The sequence below is a fragment of the Teleopsis dalmanni genome, chromosome 2 (genome assembly GCF_002237135.1).
Source record: "Teleopsis dalmanni isolate 2A chromosome 2, ASM223713v2, whole genome shotgun sequence".
NCBI classification, from domain to species: Eukaryota; Metazoa; Arthropoda; class Insecta; order Diptera; family Diopsidae; genus Teleopsis; species Teleopsis dalmanni.
Genome location: NC_051847.1, coordinates 40,465,051 through 40,484,065, shown reverse-complemented (window position 1 = coordinate 40,484,065; position 19,015 = coordinate 40,465,051). Strand labels below are relative to the sequence as shown.

The 19,015-nt window shown below is 30.1% G+C and overlaps 1 long non-coding RNA gene across 3 annotated transcripts; it reads left to right on the top strand.

Annotated features, from left to right (window-relative positions):
• Positions 1–324: 324 nt before the first annotated feature.
• LOC119683392 lies at positions 325–12,899 on the top strand. Of its 3 annotated transcripts, none has more exons than XR_005252648.1 (5): positions 325–1,004; positions 1,059–1,119; positions 2,519–2,952; positions 3,019–3,321; positions 12,846–12,899. It is a non-coding gene; the product is annotated as an uncharacterized LOC119683392 (long non-coding RNA). The 3 variants fall into 3 exon arrangements; XR_005252647.1 differs by having other exon boundaries at positions 1,056–1,119; XR_005252649.1 differs by lacking the exons at positions 325–1,004; positions 1,059–1,119 and adding an exon at positions 2,235–2,378.
• Positions 12,900–19,015: the final 6,116 nt, after the last annotated feature.

Sequence of the window (19,015 nt, the reverse complement as noted above, 5' to 3'; positions counted from 1 at the left end):
AACATAAAAGTCAAGTACAGATTTGGATCAGTTGGCTATTGAACACTGACTCTGAGCTTCAAATTTAGCAGGTCACGAATACAATTCCCGATACTTGCAGTCTTAAAAACAAAAGAAATTATTTACAAATAATTAAAAACAAGAAATATTTTTAAAAGTAAAGTAGATAATCTAGTTGGCCTTCAACCTAATTATTTCTCAATTAAATTTTAATAATCTCAGTAGGCCAATTAAATTTAAAAAAATTTACACAAAGTTATATGAAAATTGTATTTATATCGAAATCTTTATATTTTTTTTTTTAATTTAAGTGTGTAACAAAATTTAAGTAATGGACAAAATTTAAAGTTATTAAAAAAAAGGTGCCTTTAAGTTAAGTTTCTTCAATTTTTAAAATGCCGCAGTGTTTTGCATGGAGTGCTCTACAAAGAGTATGTGGCACAGTGTTACGACAAGCTGAGAAGGTATCTAAGTGTACGCCTTTAGAACAGCAAAAACCACAGCCTGAGACAACAACAATACAACCGTTTAATTTTAAAAATATCAAGAAATTTTCTCCAAGAGAATTTTCACTTGAAGAAGCACCTCGCTTAGATGATATTCATTTTAATAATGTTTATATGGTAGATAAGAGATCAGCCACATTAGTGGAAACAGCATATAAAAATGCGGTGGAAAAATTACATAGCTCTGTTCTGGCTAAGAATAGAGAATATTGGGAACAAAAACACCGAGGTTCATCTATAGCTTTTGAGCATGTCAATAGCGTCTATCAAGCACCTATAGTAACAAATAGGGATTATTGGGACCGTCAGCGAGAACTTTGTATGGCTACGAAACCTAATCCAACAACATATGTAAAGGGTTGCGGTCCTTATGACGATTAAAAGTCGAAAACTATGACTTATATCTATAAAAAATATTTCTAAAAGAACCGCTTGATATAAGTTTGAGTTGTGATGAGTGATATGGTATCAAGAATTTTTGCAAATTTACTACATCAGGTAAAATTAAATACCATTTATATATGTCGCCAATATAATTAATTTTTTTAGAAGAAATTCAATTAGGAAAACAAGATACCACATCCTCTTATGAGATTGGAATGCATGACAAAGAGTGAGTGTTTAAATTTTAGTCACTGATTGCTTATAGATCATAGTCCAGTTATTGTTTGAAGTAGGTATACCGCATATATCATAAACACTAGTAAATATACCCTGACACAGTCTTACGAACGTCTCACTATATTCGAGCCCACCAAAAACGATACCATATATAGAAGTATATATATATATATATATATTACTAAATCATTTCTTAATTTAAAATATTTAAAAATTGTTGATCACCGATTATAAATTATTTAGCAAGCCATATTATATAAAATGCAAGGTTCCACGAACGGCCGGATCTACAACCCAAAGCCACTCATCAATTTCGACGACAAAGTGTCGTTCATTCCCCCAAAGGAATTTCACAAGCAAATCTCCGCGAGTTACAACAACAACATCAACATATAAAATGTTAATAAAAATGGATTAGGAGAAGAATACAAGATAATATATGGATCTTATAATGGACCAACTTTTAAATTAAAAGTCGAAGTCTGCAACCTGTTTTATTGTACATTATACATATTTATTTTTATCAAGTAGTTAGGAACACGATCGACATATATCACAATACTATATATACTTCAGTACACCATAAATATAAAAAAGAAAATTCTGGTTTTTAAATACGCAATTAAATCCAAGATTATTTCAGATCAAGTGTGTTTTGGAGAACCTCCGAATATATTGTCAATACTGTATATTTTGTCAATACTGCTTTATTTATTATTAAAATAATCAAATTTTCCACAATATTTCTTTAAGACATATTTTAAAAGCGCTATGAGTATGGCAGAAATAAAGATATGCATATATATATATATATCATACATAGCGCCCTGAAATTGATTACTTCTGTAGATAATTATGCTTAATCCGCATTACACACTCTTAAAAAAGAGCCAGTTTGTATTCCATCAGGATTATTTGCTGGACTTAAAAATATTTAAATGGAACACATACTAAAGTAGATAGATTCTCTAATAAATCAAAGTCCTTAGGGATCAAATGTTTATTGAAATTATACAATGTGAGAAAACTTCGAAACAAATCTAAGTAGTCAACCCAATTTAAAAAAAAAAAATTGATTTATACAATAAAATTTTCATTCCAAATATTATCAAATCAAAATTATGTTTCCTTGAATATTTTTGGTACCATTTTCCAAATTTTTTTTGGGCAACCCATAATTTCTTTAAATTTCAAAATTGTCAAAGTCCAAAATGCTGCTGACACTACTTTCAAAAACACTAGCCAAAGAACGTAAACCAATATTGAACCGTATTAACTATTTTTATACATATTTATTAAACGTATTAGGAAAAAATGTATTATATCAATTTCCGAATCATATTCCTTTCCAAATGATTTCTTCAACTAAGATTAATAATAAATGTATTCAGGTATCCATACATCGTTTGGACGCGGTTCAAGTAAAAAAAATTGGTAAAGAAGCAGCACAGAACAAAACGCTTGAGACGCTAGAGACAACAAAAAAATATTTACCATTTTCATCATACGAAAACGTTCGAAGCTATGCAACGTTACCTAATAAGAAGAGGCTGAAAGGTTGTGATCCACCTAACGACGTGAATTCTGAGCAGATTACAAGTAATAGCCAAAATATTAAAAGTAACACTCCACCTAAGGAATGGGTTTCTTGCACTACAAACACTACTAACAGAAAGCCTAGAACTATAGCAAAATTTGTTAAAGGTTGCGGTCCAATTGTCGACAACGAAGATACTGCTTAGAATGTTGAGAGTATTACTTTAAAGAAAATTATATGTAATTGTAAGAATAGATGCATTTACGAGCTATAGATAAATTTTACCTGGTAAGTTAAAAAAACATTTTTTTGATATATAAAAAACAAAGATAACTTCAAAAATATTATAAAAAGCTATGCAGCATTGCCATGTAAAAAATAACTGAAAGGTTGCTACCCACCTTAAGACGCATAGAAAATAGAATTCATAGGAAATCATCGAGGAGGACCAAAATGTTGAAAATTGCACTCCATCTAAAGAATGGGTTGCTAATACTATAGACGCTAATAACAGAAAACCTAAAACAGTAGTTAAATTTGTTAAAAGTTGCGATCCACACTTAACCACCAAAAGAATTTTCGTACTTATATAGACGATTTACAACAATGGAGAGCTGATTAACACTGTTAATGGATAGAAGTAAAATATGGCACCGGGTAAGTGAAAAAAAATCTTTAGACATATATAGAGTTTAATTGAAAACGAAGAATATATATATATAATATGACATATAATAAAAATAAACGATTTTAAAACATATGCTAACATATCTTAAGTTGCAAGGCACTAACATTTATTTACATAACTATGCAACAATAGCACCTTTAAATAAATCTTTCTTAACAATATCTGAAGCGTAAAACATGGGTGTCGTATTTACAAATAATTCAACATATAAAGTATTTTAGAAAGTATAAAAACGATTTTGTAATAAATATGGATGGGTCTTAGATCTACCAGCATGATCCTAAATCAAAACGAGAGAATAAAGAAAGGTGCTCTACCTGACACTTTAGGTTTGAAGTTTTAAGGGCCATGTTATGTAGAATGTCATGGGCTCGTCAAAATTTTCTCTTGGGCTCTACCAAAAATGCATATTATGCAGAGTGGCAAAGAAATTGTAATAATTTGCTTCTAAAAGACTGCTTTGCCTAAGTGACGAGCACAGATAACCTCTGCTTTCATGACCAAATTTGAACCGATATATTGTTTTTTCTCTCACTCTCAACTTTATAATTTGCATTGAAAACAATAAAAATTTTGCTCATGTCAAGCCCATTACACTCTACATTACATGGCCCTAAAAGATGTTGGTATCGGTTATCTGAAAAGCAGAAAGAATTTAGTCTATCTCCAAGCTGTTAAAAAATAAACTCAGATTACCTTTCAACCTTTTAAATTATTTTTTGCCAAGACTGATAAGAACAACACGGTTTCCATTTAAAAAAATATTATTTATCATCAAGACAATGTATCTGCTCATATAACATAGCTCAAAAACCGTCTCTAAAATCAGTGAATTAAAGTGGAGATTGGTACAAAAATCTATTTCTAAAATCAGACAATCTATTTTTCTATCTATTTAAAATAGATAGACTATAGAAAATACTTATTATTTATTTTCATTTCGGGCGCTTGCTAAAGTACTTAGTAAATCACTGTGGTTGTTGTTGTTGTGGTAACACTCTGGGATTTAAAAGCAGATAATATGAAACATTTCCAAGACGCATACATGGGTCAGAATGTGGATAGGTGAAAGCTGATGATAGGTGAAAGGATGAAGGGGAGACGGGTATAAAGGAGAAGGGAAGATAAAGCAGATTGGAGATGAGTGGTTTTAAATTGAAATCAACTCGGGTCCATACGGAGAACTGGTAATTGCAGAAATAATGACTCGATTCGTAACGAGCTGCTGCTTGTGTTTAAATTAGATAAAATAATAGAAACAATATCTATATAATAAAGGTTCTATTCATGTTAGAGCCTGTGAACTGTCTAAAAAGACTGTTTCAGAGAATATATAAGTTAGCAGAGATAGAGTTTTTTTTATTCTCACACAAATGTCATTTTGTCTTAACACAACTGCAAACGTTTAGCGTAATTGATAGTCTTGTAGTTGGAAGCCACAAAAAACATATCATTTGAGTCCAAGGTGGCCTCGTATATAGTCGATGAACTGGTTCTTCACAGCTCAGTTTTTTCGGAAAATATGAAAGTTGACAGAAATAGAGATTTCTTTATTATCAAGTAAACTACATTACCTGTTATAAAACAATTGTAAAAAACGAAACGGTATTGGCCTTCATAAAACAATCAAATAGCCTATCAAAAATATGGTTCAAAAGAAAAGGAATTATTCTAAATTTAACAGAAAATAGTTTCTGCTAACCTATAATTAAAAAAAATCTTTTTAAAGAGATGTTATACTTAATGGTTTACCATTTTATTACAACTAATTTTAAATTATTTTATTAATGCAATTAGGGTTTTGGAGAAAGGAAGCTCCCACAAAACTTTAAAAGACAGTACCTTATATAGTTATGACCTGACAAATTTATTGATAATGAATACTTATAGCTTTATAAAAATTACCTGTTAATATCCGTAAATGAAGTTCTGAACCTGAAACCTAAAATGAAGTTCTGAACTTGTATTAAGAACTATCTACTTGCGTTTCTAATTGCTTGAAACATTCTACTATCATAACGATAATATTCAATAAATCTTTAAAGACCAGTCCTAAACTTTATATTGTATATAAAAAAAAATAAGAAACGTCATTATTTCCAATTTTATTGATCCTATATATTACGATTATTGACAACAATTTGACGACTCCAACCAGTCATTAGTAATTAATTACATATATAAATTAAAATTTTATGTAAATTAGTTTTACAAAGGCACGTGTACTTAGAAAAAAAATAAAAATAAATATTAAAACTTTTTAAAATTGGAGAGTCTTAGAGAATTCTTCCAATACAAGATGACAGAGAAGAAGCATTAAATCCACTGAGGTGTTAAATTCTATATGACTGCGATTGTTTTGCATATTAAATCAAATAAAAAGAATTATTTTTAAAACTGAACGGAAATTTAAAAAAATTTTAACTGCAATTTAAACGGTGGTTAACGAGTCAACGTGTAATTCCTAGCAAAATTTGGCTGACATCAGGGAATAGTTGATGCCAATAAAAATAGTAGTCATAAAAGGAATTGCGAAAAAAACTATTTAAAATAAAATAAAAAATTGCTATCCTAACGACTGAGACGACGACAAATCAATTAAAATACCACAATAACCAAGGAAAGTAGGTTGGTTGTGCCAAGACTAAAGAGTAAAGACCTTGCACACATCGAGAAGAAAAATAGTCTCAAGACAGACTTACAGGCGGACAGACAGTCAGACAGTCAGACAGGCAAAAGGAGAAACAAGCACCCACAAAATTGCTATAACTGGAATTGATGAAGTCCACAATTCCATAGTAAACACAAGGCGCTTTATTAGCTTTAGTGTTATTTATTTTTTGTTTTTTGGATTTTGGATTTTCTGCCAAGCTGTATCTTTTACAGCATGATTAGTGCGATTCCAGTGCATAAAATATGCGGCCAAACCTTTTAAAATGAAGTACGAGCACAAAATACAAGTTGAATGGGATAAATGTCAACTTGTAACGCCGCCCACATATATTAAAAAAGAAAATTCGAACTATTGTCGGAAAATGGAATTTTCAAAATAAACGAAACATTTCACATTTAAGTAAATTTTTTTTTTTGCACTACAACTTAAACTAAACTTTAACCAAAAACTACAATTGACAAAAATTAAACACTTTCTTTTAGTATTTTTTTTTTTGTGCTGTCAAGTGCTAATAAAATTTGACTTGAAATTGTGTTCAAATCACGAAATCACAACAAATATTAACTAAAGCTACTTACAGCACTTACTTTATCTGCTTCACAATAAAAGCGCTTGAATGCATCACTTGTTTGGGAATATGTATTCCTATAGGTGCGCCAGCGCTATGCAGTGTCAGTGTCTTTATCTTACTTTCTCCATTTGATTTTACTATTTTAATCTATGAGAATCTTAATTGTTTTCGATATGCTGTCGATTGTCACAAGTTAACATTTTGTTTTTTAGCAACAAAATTAAATATTAAAACTACACTAGCCAAAATTTTCTTAAAAAAAAGATTGAAATTTCTAAAAAACAATATTATTTTAATAATAATAGTCCGTAATTAAAGCCGCTGATTTTTAAAAACTTCTATATAGTTCTATAAACTTATAGATGGGATTTCTAAAGCTAAAGCCTCTGATTTTTAAAAACTTATATAGTTCCTTTCAGACTCATAGATGGAATTTCGATAAATTGAGTGACTTAACCAGGATTGTACAAAATTTCTAAAAAAAATATTATTTGGATGATAGTCTATAACTAAAGCCTCTGATTTTGAAAAACTACTATAATTTTTTCAGACCTATAGATAGGATTTACACAAATCCTATTTTTGCACAAAATTTCTAAAATAATATTTGGATAATAATAGTCCATAACCAAACTTCTTTAATTTTTAAAAACTACTATATAGTTTCTTTCAGACTTATAGATAGGATTTCGATAAATTGAGTGACTTAATCAGGATTGTACAAAATTTCTAAAAAAAATATTATTTGGATAGTAGTCTATAACTAAAGCCTCTGATTTTTAAAACTTATATAGTTCCTTTCAGACTTATAGATGGAATTTCGATAAATTGAGTGACTTAACCAGGATTGTACAAAATTTCTAAAAAAAATATTATTTGGATGATAGTCTATAATTAAAGCCTCTGATTTTGAAAAACTACTATAGTTTTTTCGGACCTATAGATAGGATTTGCACAAATCCTATTTTTACACAAAATTTCTAAAATAATATTTGGATAATAATTGTCCATAACCAAACTTCTTTAATTTTTAAAAATTACTATATAGTTTCTTTCAGACTTATAGATAGGATTTCGATAAATTGAGTGACTTAATCAGGATTGTACGAAATTTCTAAAAAAATATTATTTGGTTAATAATAGACCATAACTAAAGCCTCTGATATTTAAACACTACCATATAGTTCCTTTCAGATTTATAGATGGGATTTCGATAAATTGAGTAACTTAACCGGGATTGCACAAAATTTCTAAAATAATATTTGGATAATAATAGTCCATAACCAAACTTCTTTAATTTTTAAAAAGTACTATATAGATTCTTTTAAACTTATAGATAGGATTTCGATAAATGGGGTGAAATAATCAGAATTGTACAAAATTTCTAAAACAAAACTATTTGGATAACAAGAGTTCGTAACTAAAGCCTTTGATTTTAAAAAACTACTATATAGTCTCTTTTTGACTTTTAGATTCGACAAATTAAGTGCTTACCCAGGATTGTGCCAAAGAGGAAATAAAATGTAAAAAATTTTATTATTTATTTAATAATTATATATAATATTTTTATTAAACATTTAAATGTGAAATATACCTTTAATAATACAAACTTTTAAAAATTTATAGAGATATTATAGTCCATAGAATTATAGTATATATTAACTGATAGTATATATAGTATATATATAGTATATATAGTATATATTTTGTCTTCGATTAATATTAGTTATTTCTCTATAAGACGTTTTGTCAGCTCTTTTAACAAAGTAAAAGTCTTTTTTCGATTAGAGTCCGGTTATAGCGGTTAGGTTAAGTGGGCTTGTGCTTAAACCCTACTTAAAATTAAATAACTGGACATTGTAGTAACAAGTGTCGCTGTAATATAAACAATCTTTTATGGTGATGGTGTTCATTACATTAAAAGCTTAGATTCCAATCATTTCTAATTCCTATCTATCTTAAGCAGCTAGGTTATACCGGTGATCCCAAGTGTTCCACTTAGGCCTATAAGTGACCTAAGTGTGATTTGTTTCTGAATCCACGTTGGAATCAAAAATGTTTAGTTTATGTCGTTTGTAATTGCATTTCCATATTTTTTTTCAAGTGTATTTTCAAGATTTGTCTCTTCCTGCTTTTTTTTGTTGTTTTGGTTCAATAGCAATTAAGTGTTTTCGGATTTTAAGAATTTTATTGCATTATTTTCAATGTCTTCCAATACCGTTAGTTGGGTAATTTGAAGACAGTTAAGCATTTAATCGCGTCATTGGGACAATTTGACATGCACATGACAACAACAAACTTACAAGTATGAAGAAATGCCAACTAATAGGCATTACATGGTTGCTTATATTGACCATGTGCCCACCTAATACAAAAGCATCTTGCAGGTAATTCTTCTGCGAGGAGCATATGCGAGTAGCTCAGTGTTTACACTATACAACAAAATAACATATTTCCACAACAAAAGCTTTATTTTCTTCGGCTTCATTCGTCAAATTAATTTCGCGCTTCGAATTTTTAAGGTTCACCTTTGTTGCCACCACTCCAACATAAATATTTTTTCTTCTTTTTTTTTATATTTTTTCTCTTTTTTTCTTTTTAATTTATTTGTCACCAACGGTTTTGCCAGTGTTTGGCTTGAATGTGGGTTGGTTTCGGAAAAAGTTCATTTGTGGCGACATGCAGCGTGTGAATATAAACCGTCGTAGAGCGCATCATTTAATTCTGATAAGCGTTTTTGTGTGTGAAATTACTTTTGCAATGAGTTTTACTTCGTTATAGATAAATCTAAAAATAAATATAAAAAAATTAAGTCTAGAAACACCTGATGAAACCTGTCTTTCGAGTTCATATTGGATCTATAGATGTATAGCCATGGTTCTATAGCCAAGAGATAAGTGTCAACCTAAATATTTATTTTGATTTTATGTAAATGGTAGTGCTTGGGACAATGTTTAATAAAGGAATAATATTCTGAGGTTCGATGATAGCAATAGCAATATTGTACAGAAGATTATTTATCATCTGAAACTTTTAAAAACGAATAGATATGCTAAAATTGTCTGCTATACTACTTATTGAGAACAGAAATAAGGATTACTGGAACGTAAGGATTACTGAATCCATGAGTAAGAACTGCTTACTGAGCTTGGAAGTAAAGATTACTGACTGAGCGCAGAAGTTTATTACTTGTTGGATTACTTGTTGATCTCAGAAGTAAGCATTATTCACTGAATTCAGAAGCAACAATTACGGTTTGAGCTCAGAAGTAACGATTGTGTACATAGCGTAGGAGTAAAGATAATGTACTGAGCTCAGAACTGGGGAAACAGATGAACTATTGGACATATATATCATATGACTTTTAAACAACCATAGAATGTAAACTTTCGCGCATACTAGCATTAATAACGCAGAAGTCTGTGACTGATTATAGAAATTTTATCGTTTGGAAGGAAAAAGATCTAAGCGGGATTTAAAAAGAACTGAGAAAAATCTGAATAATAGCACTTATTCCTATGAGTTGTCTGAATACCAAGTTACTGAAATAATCAATTTAAAAAATAATAATATAAATTTTCCCGCCAATAATCGTCAGGGTTATACGAAATGATACATACACCTTTATATGCAATAAAATCGCCTATTAAAAAGAAAAAAAAACAATTAAGTGTGATTATAAAGAATGCCTTAGCTAATTTGTGAAATTTGAAGTACGGATACCAATGTCATGTCATGAAACACTATAAATTTTATATTCAATTTCCCTAAACAATTTCCTTGAACATTTGTACAAATCGTTAAAAATTGCAATGACCAATTATTCAAGCCCTCCTGGACTTCTCTCTGTCTCTGTCAATTCATTTCAGTAATTGCCATTCTTTTGCTTATTGTAGTTTCGTTGTAATTTGACAGAACGTGTGTCAGTTTGAGGCACTAAATGGAGATCGATGACTGGCTGTGGCCTCATTAATCAAATGACACACATTAAAGCAGACACATTTTTCTGAAATTAAAATTAAAGGTAAGAACGCGAGACTACGCGCCTGCGCACCAATTCCCAGCAAATGGGAATAATAATACAAAATTACAGAATATCTTCCACTTTTCCATTGCTCCTCGCGATTAGTTAGTTTCGCTTCATATGCGATATGCATTTTCGAAAGTTAATGGTGCGAAATGTGGTACGAGGTACGAGTACTCGAATTCGCACAACGAAAATCGTCATAATTAAGCTTGGCGATTTTTGACAGCCGATAAAAGTATCCACTTGTTACTGAAACAGATATACACTATTTCGGACTGCTTACATTTGTTCCAAGTCTGATTTCGCTACTGGCTGCTGTCAATTTTATAATTTATAACTAAGCAATTGTCTTCGGAACGACTGCACTGCTCAGTGTGGCTGGCTTGCCACTTTATGCGATTCTCAGGAAGTGAAATTCGTTACATTTCTCTCTTGCAATCTTTTCCAAATTCTGCAGTTCAATTAAAGATTTACGATAATTTTTCGCCACATCCGAGATGGGCGCAAGTGTATTTTGAAAGGCAACGGAATTATTTTTCCTTTTTTTTTTTTTGATAAAATTTTTGACAAATGAGTTTATTCAGAATTACTTATTTAAAGGTTTAGAGGTCGTTTTCCTTCCTCTGCATATCAAACTCCTCTTACATTGCTACTTGTTTATTGAGTAGATTTAAAGATCAAATTAATAATGCAAAAAGTGGGTGTGTCAGTTTATAATGGGAACGAGTTATGTGGCATTTTAAAGGATCAATGATTAAAGCAACAAGTGCCAAATGATTAATTGATCAGCTTAAAATTGTTCCCAGAATTAAATTAATACATTAAAACTTGATTGAACCAAATGATTTTTTCTTTTTTATTTACACGATATATTTTAAAAATAACTAAAAAAAAAGAATTTTTCGATATATATATTCAATATTTATTTAAACAAGTTAATTAGGAATTTACTAAGAAAACCAATATAAGATCTTTTAAGTGATGCAATTAAATATACTATATTCGGTGTAATGATAACTAAGATTAAAGAGTGTGGATTAAATGTTATCAACAATGCTGCTGTATATTAAGGCCGTGTGCGAGTTCGAGTAAATTGATGGTAAATTGAGGGAAATAGTCAATTATGTCGGTATGGCAGCGAATGTTACCATAAATAAATAAGTACAATAAATAAATAAATAAATAAATATTTAAAAAAATCCCTAGGAAATTTTAATTTACTTTACCTCAATCTACTTAAACTCACACACGGCTAAATTATCATAACTAATAACACCTTAAACTATGTAGACTGAATCTGAGTTTAAATTGTATCATCTAATTACTATGTAATTTGTTAGGAGTTCTGATATAGTAAATTTTAGTATAGAGGGACAATAATAACACAATAAAATAAATTGCTAATCAATATTTTATCTATTTCTTTAATATTTAATATGTTGTTGCACAGTAGTGACTCTTGGTTAATGAAATAGACTATAGCACCTATAAATTAATCACATATTTAAACTAAAAACAAAGCAATTGTTTATAATAGAACTACAACAACAATTTGAATTGGCTTTTTATGGGCATGACCATGAAGAGAGAGAAAGATAAAGAGAGAAAGAGAAAGAGAAAGAGAAAGAGAAAGAAAGAGAGATAAAGTAAGAGAGGAAGAAAGAGAGAAAGAAAGAGAGGAAAAAGGAGAGAAAGAAAGAGCGATAAAGAAAGGAATAAAAACAGAGAAAGATAGAGAAAAAGAAAGAGGGAAAGAGAGAAAATGAGAGAGTAGAAAATAAAAAGAGAGAGTGAGAGAGAGATATAGTGGCAGTGAGAGCGGAGAGCAAAAAAAAGAGGGAGTGAGACAGAAAAAGAGAGGAAGTGAAAAAGAAAGTTTAAGTGAGAGAGAAAAAGTGAAGGAGTGGGAGAGAAAAAGAGAGATAGAGAGAGAGATAGAGAGGGAAATAGAGATAGAAAAGGAGACAGAAAGAGTCAAATAACAATTGTCACTTTATACTTTCATTTTGATACTTTTTTATAAAATTATTACACATATAAAAAATGTTTTGGGAATACACCCATACAAAAATATACACATATCCTTCTGAAAAAACGAGAATTTTAACATTCACTCTGACAATAATGCAAAATTTATTTAAAATAAAAAATTTCTTTTTTTAAAATATTCTATTATTTCTATTAACATTTTTTTATATATCATATACTTCTTTCTTTATAGCTGTAACAAACCAACTGATGGAGCAAGCTTTCTATTTTCTCCAAGAAAATATCTTAAAACAAATATCCAATTGTGATTGGAGAAGGATGTATCGTATACGTTGTGTTGACCAGGGATCGCTTCTTACAACATACATAAAAATTTATGTACTATTTTTGGCAAACAAAATTAATTTACATTTTGTCTATACTGGAAATGTTTATATATATATATAAGAAATAAACACATATTTTAGTTAAATGAGAAGCCTTTCTAATATAATATAATAGAAATAAGTAATTAAAAAAAGCATTCTGTCAATATACAATTTAGTTTCTCCAGATCTAAAAAATAAGCGAGTCATTCTTCTTGAATATAATGGTCTCTATGCATATAAACATTCCGTTGAATTCTAACTTAGCCCATCCAGCATATTCAATTAAGTGTTTGATTAAAATCAAATTACACTGCGACCATCGGATCTATTGTGCCCCCTTCTGGGTTTAGAGTAAGACTCTAAGCCCTGTTCCGTCAATAAAAACTAGTATAGAACCTACTTAACAGAGTTTTTTTGCTTCTTCCGTCTATTCCGTTTGTACATTAGTATAGGGCATTCTAACAGCACAGGTATGGTTGACTCCTCATTCTCTTCGCAGAATCTGCAGTTTGCATCCAGTTTTTTAAGAGGGCAGGAAAAATTTCGTGAAGACATTATCAAAATCCAAAATCCCGAAGTCACGCCTTGCCAAAAAGACAAAATCTAGGTGAGTCTGAATTGTATATTAATGAAGAACAGCACGCTAGGTTTTAGACTTTTAAATGATATAGTCTACTATTCTCGCTATAGTCTACTATTATAGTACAATTTAAATAAATACATCACTAGCAAGAATTAATGTAGTACTAATAAAATCGGTCTTAATAAGCAATCTTAGATATTCAAGTATCCATCTGAAACTATCGCCCATCGGCACATAGCGAATTGAAACAAATTGCTCAAAATAGGTAATGCTATATTAATTTATTATCAAACAGCTATCTCCGGATATCGGAATCGAGCATTGTCAAGGAATAACTTCGATATTTTAATTTCTATTGTTTATTACAACAGTATTTGGTGCACAAACATGACTGGATCAATAATTTGATAATTGGAGTTATAAGTTAACTCCTTTATTCAATATTCTAGATAGTGTCCAAGTCTTCAATAAGACTTCTTCAAATAAGAAGATATGTTAACATATTTGTATAAATTTTTATTTATATATTTATATATATATATATGTATATGTATATATTTACTCATTTCCTAATGATATGTACAGATATATTCAAATATGAAAATAGAATCCAAATGCAAAAATGTGGAAATAAAATCGAATTGTAATTTACCAACACTTCACATGTTGAAGTGTTTTGATGTCATAAATCTGACAGCGTAAGTTTACCCTTTGTGTTCACCAAAAAGGATATATTGTACAATAAATATACTCACATCCTCTATAACAGAATACACACACTCTTATGTATAAAAATATGAAATTACTGCAAGTGTTTCAATGTGAAAATATATGGAAGGATAAAGCTGTCAGCGAATACGTTAAAACTCATTTGTATCAAATTTCTCATGTCTGTGAGGTTTGCGTGAAGCAACACTAACAAATGATGTGAAAAGATACAATAATAAACAAGCTACACAGTAGCGTTTTTAAAAGTACTAACAATATTGTTCCTATACTACGGGAGCCCCTAATATGTTACTAATATATATAAAATCCGCATATGTTGCTCAGAGTTAATTTCTCAATGATGACATGGGGTATAACACAATCTCCATCACTGATAAACTATAGCCACATTGTTCCAACCAACGTGCTCCATATTCCAAGTGTGACGTATGACGTATTCGCATAGAATCGTTAAGGCGAACTGCGTACACGTTGCTCACAAACCCACCAACTCGATTTAACCATGAAAATTTGACATTTTTGACACAATACGTAATTGACACTCACTCACACTTGCTGCTTGCAACACTGTACCAGACGACAGGGGAGCACAGTCATGAGGACTCCACCGGCAGCGATATTCGGTTGTTCATCTGAAATGATTTATTTCATCAGTTGTTTGTATGCCAATCATTATAGACAATTGAGTGTGAGGGGAGCATTTGTTACTACCACATAGGAGTATATCCACCCCTCTTACTTTTGTGTACTTTATTATTTCAGTTGGAGCTGAAGCTACAATGGATGTGAACACACTGGTATATCTGAAAATAGTTCATCATATATGGATTATTATTTTATTTTTTACTTTTCTTTTTAGATTAGATACGTGGCGTGAAAAATCAAAACGTCAGCGCATATGTCAGTTGAAGTTATTAGAATCCAGCACATATTTTCAGTTTTATTGGAAAATGGAATATATACTAATCAAATCATTGGTTATTATTAGTTTAAATTGTAAGTAACTCTATTCACACTATTGAGTAAAGGGTATCGTAAGTGTGCCAATATGTTTGTCACATATTTGAGGAAATGTTGAAAATCATTTCCTAATGATTTTTTAAGACGAATCGATATTTGTGTGCCTTTCCGTTCATGTTACCTTTGTCTGTTGGGGCGTAATTTAAAATTATTCGTATTCGATTTCTTATTAAATTGTATAACTTTTTTTCTCAAACGCGACTAAAAGTTTAAGACTACTTGGGTCTGAAACTTGAATATCCTATACCTAAGTATGGACAAGATTATAGTTTAGCACAGGACTGTTCAGACCAGATGCGATCGCGGATTAATACAAACCACAGTACAGATTGGAGGACTTCAAAAACAAATACATGTTTTTTTTTTTGATAAAAAAAAAATACGGTTATAATGTTTGTATTAATAATTTATCGATTTAAATTCAGTTATTTTGTTTACCAATAAAATAAAATAGTGTGGTTCTACCAGTACATCAAAAGAAAATTTACAAAACTTTAGTAGATTTAAACCACGGCCCTCATGTGACCTACAGATGTGCTTTGAACAGTCCTGGTTTAGCAGTGCAATAGTTTATATAATAAAATTGAATTCCTAAATTTAAAAGGCCTTTCTTAAATTTAAATTTAAGTCCTATATTCAAAAACATTGTTTTTAACAGCACCCTGAGTATTTCTTCATCTATGTTATCAGGTACTACAATTAAATCATGATGAAGGATTGCACCACTTCAGACTTATAACCCAAGACTTCGATTGTTTGATAAACGGTAGAGATTCTTATTGCAGTTAACACACCTACCAGTTCATGTTTCTTTCATCAATAAGCAATCCTACTCTTTGTGCTGTCAGCCCGATTCTAGACAATGGATTGTTATATATATTATATATGATATCTATATTATATCTTTATTATATATTATATAATATTATATTGTTGATTGATTTGGTTTTCCCGATAATGTTGATGTCATATGTTAATGTCATCTTTATTCCATTAATAAGCAATCCTACTCTTTGTACTGCTAGCCCGATCTAGACAAAGGCTTGTTATATATCTTAAACGCGGCATATATATTATGTTATATTAGATTACATTGTTATCTAGCCCGGTCTAGGCTATGGATTGTTATATACATATATATTATATATAACATATATATTATACATTATATTATCAACTGATTTGTATCTCCCGAAGATGTTCATATCATCCGTGTAATCTGCACTTTGTCTAATGTGTATTATCTATATGGAGTTTGAGTATACAGGAATGGTGAATTCAGGAAAGATCGTCACATGTCATTTGACGATGTTACTATGAAAGCTTTTTTACTTAATTTTATTTATGATATATATACTATATTAATAATAATAATTATTTTGTTAAAATATGGAGAGTGTAAATAACTATACTTCTATTATAACAAACCATATTAAAAATCAAGAAAACTTAATTAAAAAATTTTTTTTTAAAATATTATCTACTTTATTTAAGTAAAGTTTTACTTACTTTATTTTTAATTAAATTTAAAATTTATTATTACACTGACTAATTTAAAACTCTTCAAAATTTATTTCACATTACGAAATTCCCTCAAATTAAATTCATATTCACACATTTCCGACAGTTTGGAATCAGCATTTGCCACAGCTGGCATGGAGCCACTTGCCACATGCTGTTGGGAGCATAATTAACACAGAACTCTTCCAAAAATAATTGCAAATTTAAACGTCAGAAAAATAATAATTTTCTACAAAAACAATCTACAAACAAACAATCTATTTCCACAATTAGGGGGAAAATTGGCAAAATTTAACTAATTATGTTGAAATTTTGCACTGGACTTTTCAATTTCGATAATTGGACTAAATATTGACTTTCAATACTTATTAAATATCAATAAATGTTAGAATTTGATGTTCACTTGGTTAGTAATTGGATTGTAATTTAAATAAGAAAATTCATGTACAACACATTCTACCATTAAAGGTCATTTCAAAACATTAACCCTTCTGTATACACATATTATGTTTTATGTACCCCATAAATCCGGATAGATCAATTTATCCTTTTTATGGAAATATCAAGAAATATACAATATTAATTAAAAAAAGATAATTTTATTATAGAAAAAGAAATTTAAAAATTTTACTCCTGAATTAAATACTATAAGCACACAGGCTCAGAACACTATATGTAACTTTATCACTGATCCAACAAATTTTACATGATTTTTTTATGGATTTTAGTTGGAGGATATCTCATGCATTGACAATGTTTCTTTGCCCAAGATACTGTGTTTTATTACATTGACGCAAATGTGTACCTCAATGCCTACTGCAATAAAGCAAACTTCTAACAGGCCTCCAATTAGATGTTGATATATGACATCTCCAGAATGGAGCGATACCTTTCTCTTACAGCAAGAACTGTCTTAGCTGAATTAATATTAAAGTATACCCATATTATTTGTGGCGCAATAAATATATCAATTCTCAATATGTGCTTTAATTGTAGCTTTACTCTTTATGGTATCACCAATCTATTCCAATGTGCCAATGTATACACTTATTTGTATTATAGCGATCTTCAGCTCCGATTTATTGAAGTGGCTAGGTATCACCACCTCGACGCCACCCACGTTTTTAAATAAATTACTAACAAGACAGTTTAATTAAATAAATTAAATCACTCACAAGATAATTTAAAAAAAATGAACATATTCACAAGATAATTTAATCAAAACCCAACCATATCTTATCCTAAAACAACCTTTCTTTTTTATCTCTACAACTTTAGCTCCACCTAACCATATTCTAGCCCATGTATTCTTATTTTTAATTCCTTTCTTGTCTTTTTCCGTACAGATCTCCCCGATATACCCACCCACACTTAATCTACTTACCTGTTTCTCTCACTCAACCTCTAATCATATCATAATAATTACCGAATACATCGTTTTTATAATTTTTTTATGTCTCATGCTATAAAGATCTTCACAGGCTACAGCAAATGGATCCAAGTGGAATCATATAGTACTGCAAAGAGCTAAATTATCACAGGTATGTCCTCTGCCAACTTAAGAACGCGACGGACACGGTTATGTACCTATCTACTTAATGATTCGGTACTAAGAGCTTAATTAGCTTGAGCTTGAGTGCAATAATATTAAAAACTCCAGGTAATATTGTTTCAGTCTATTAGTTTGGACAGGTCCTCCGCAAGCTTAGGAAGTCGACAGACCCGTTTACATACCTATCCAAATACCTATTACCAATAGAGCTTAAATATGTGGCAATAACAATAATTGTAAAAAGTTCAGATAAGTTTGATCAAACCTGTTATGTTTGTACCGGTCTCAACACATACATTTCTGCGGTCAATAATAGCACTAAGTTTAAAAAAATATTCGTCTCTATTATTATCTCTTCTAATTTTCTGCTTCTTAATGGTTATGCGAACGACACCATGTAGCAAAAAATAACAAACTTGCTTGTTTTCTGATTTTTAGGCTTATTTATAGATAATAGGATAGGAAACGATTCAATTCTTAAACACTAACACCACCACCGAGGAAGTTTCGGAGGTACAGATGGTAATCTCAGCACCGAACTTGGGTTCAACAATCATCCGCTCAATTAAACCTATCTGATTACTATCGAAAGCACAAGAATGTAATAAAGTGGCCAATTTGCTACTGAT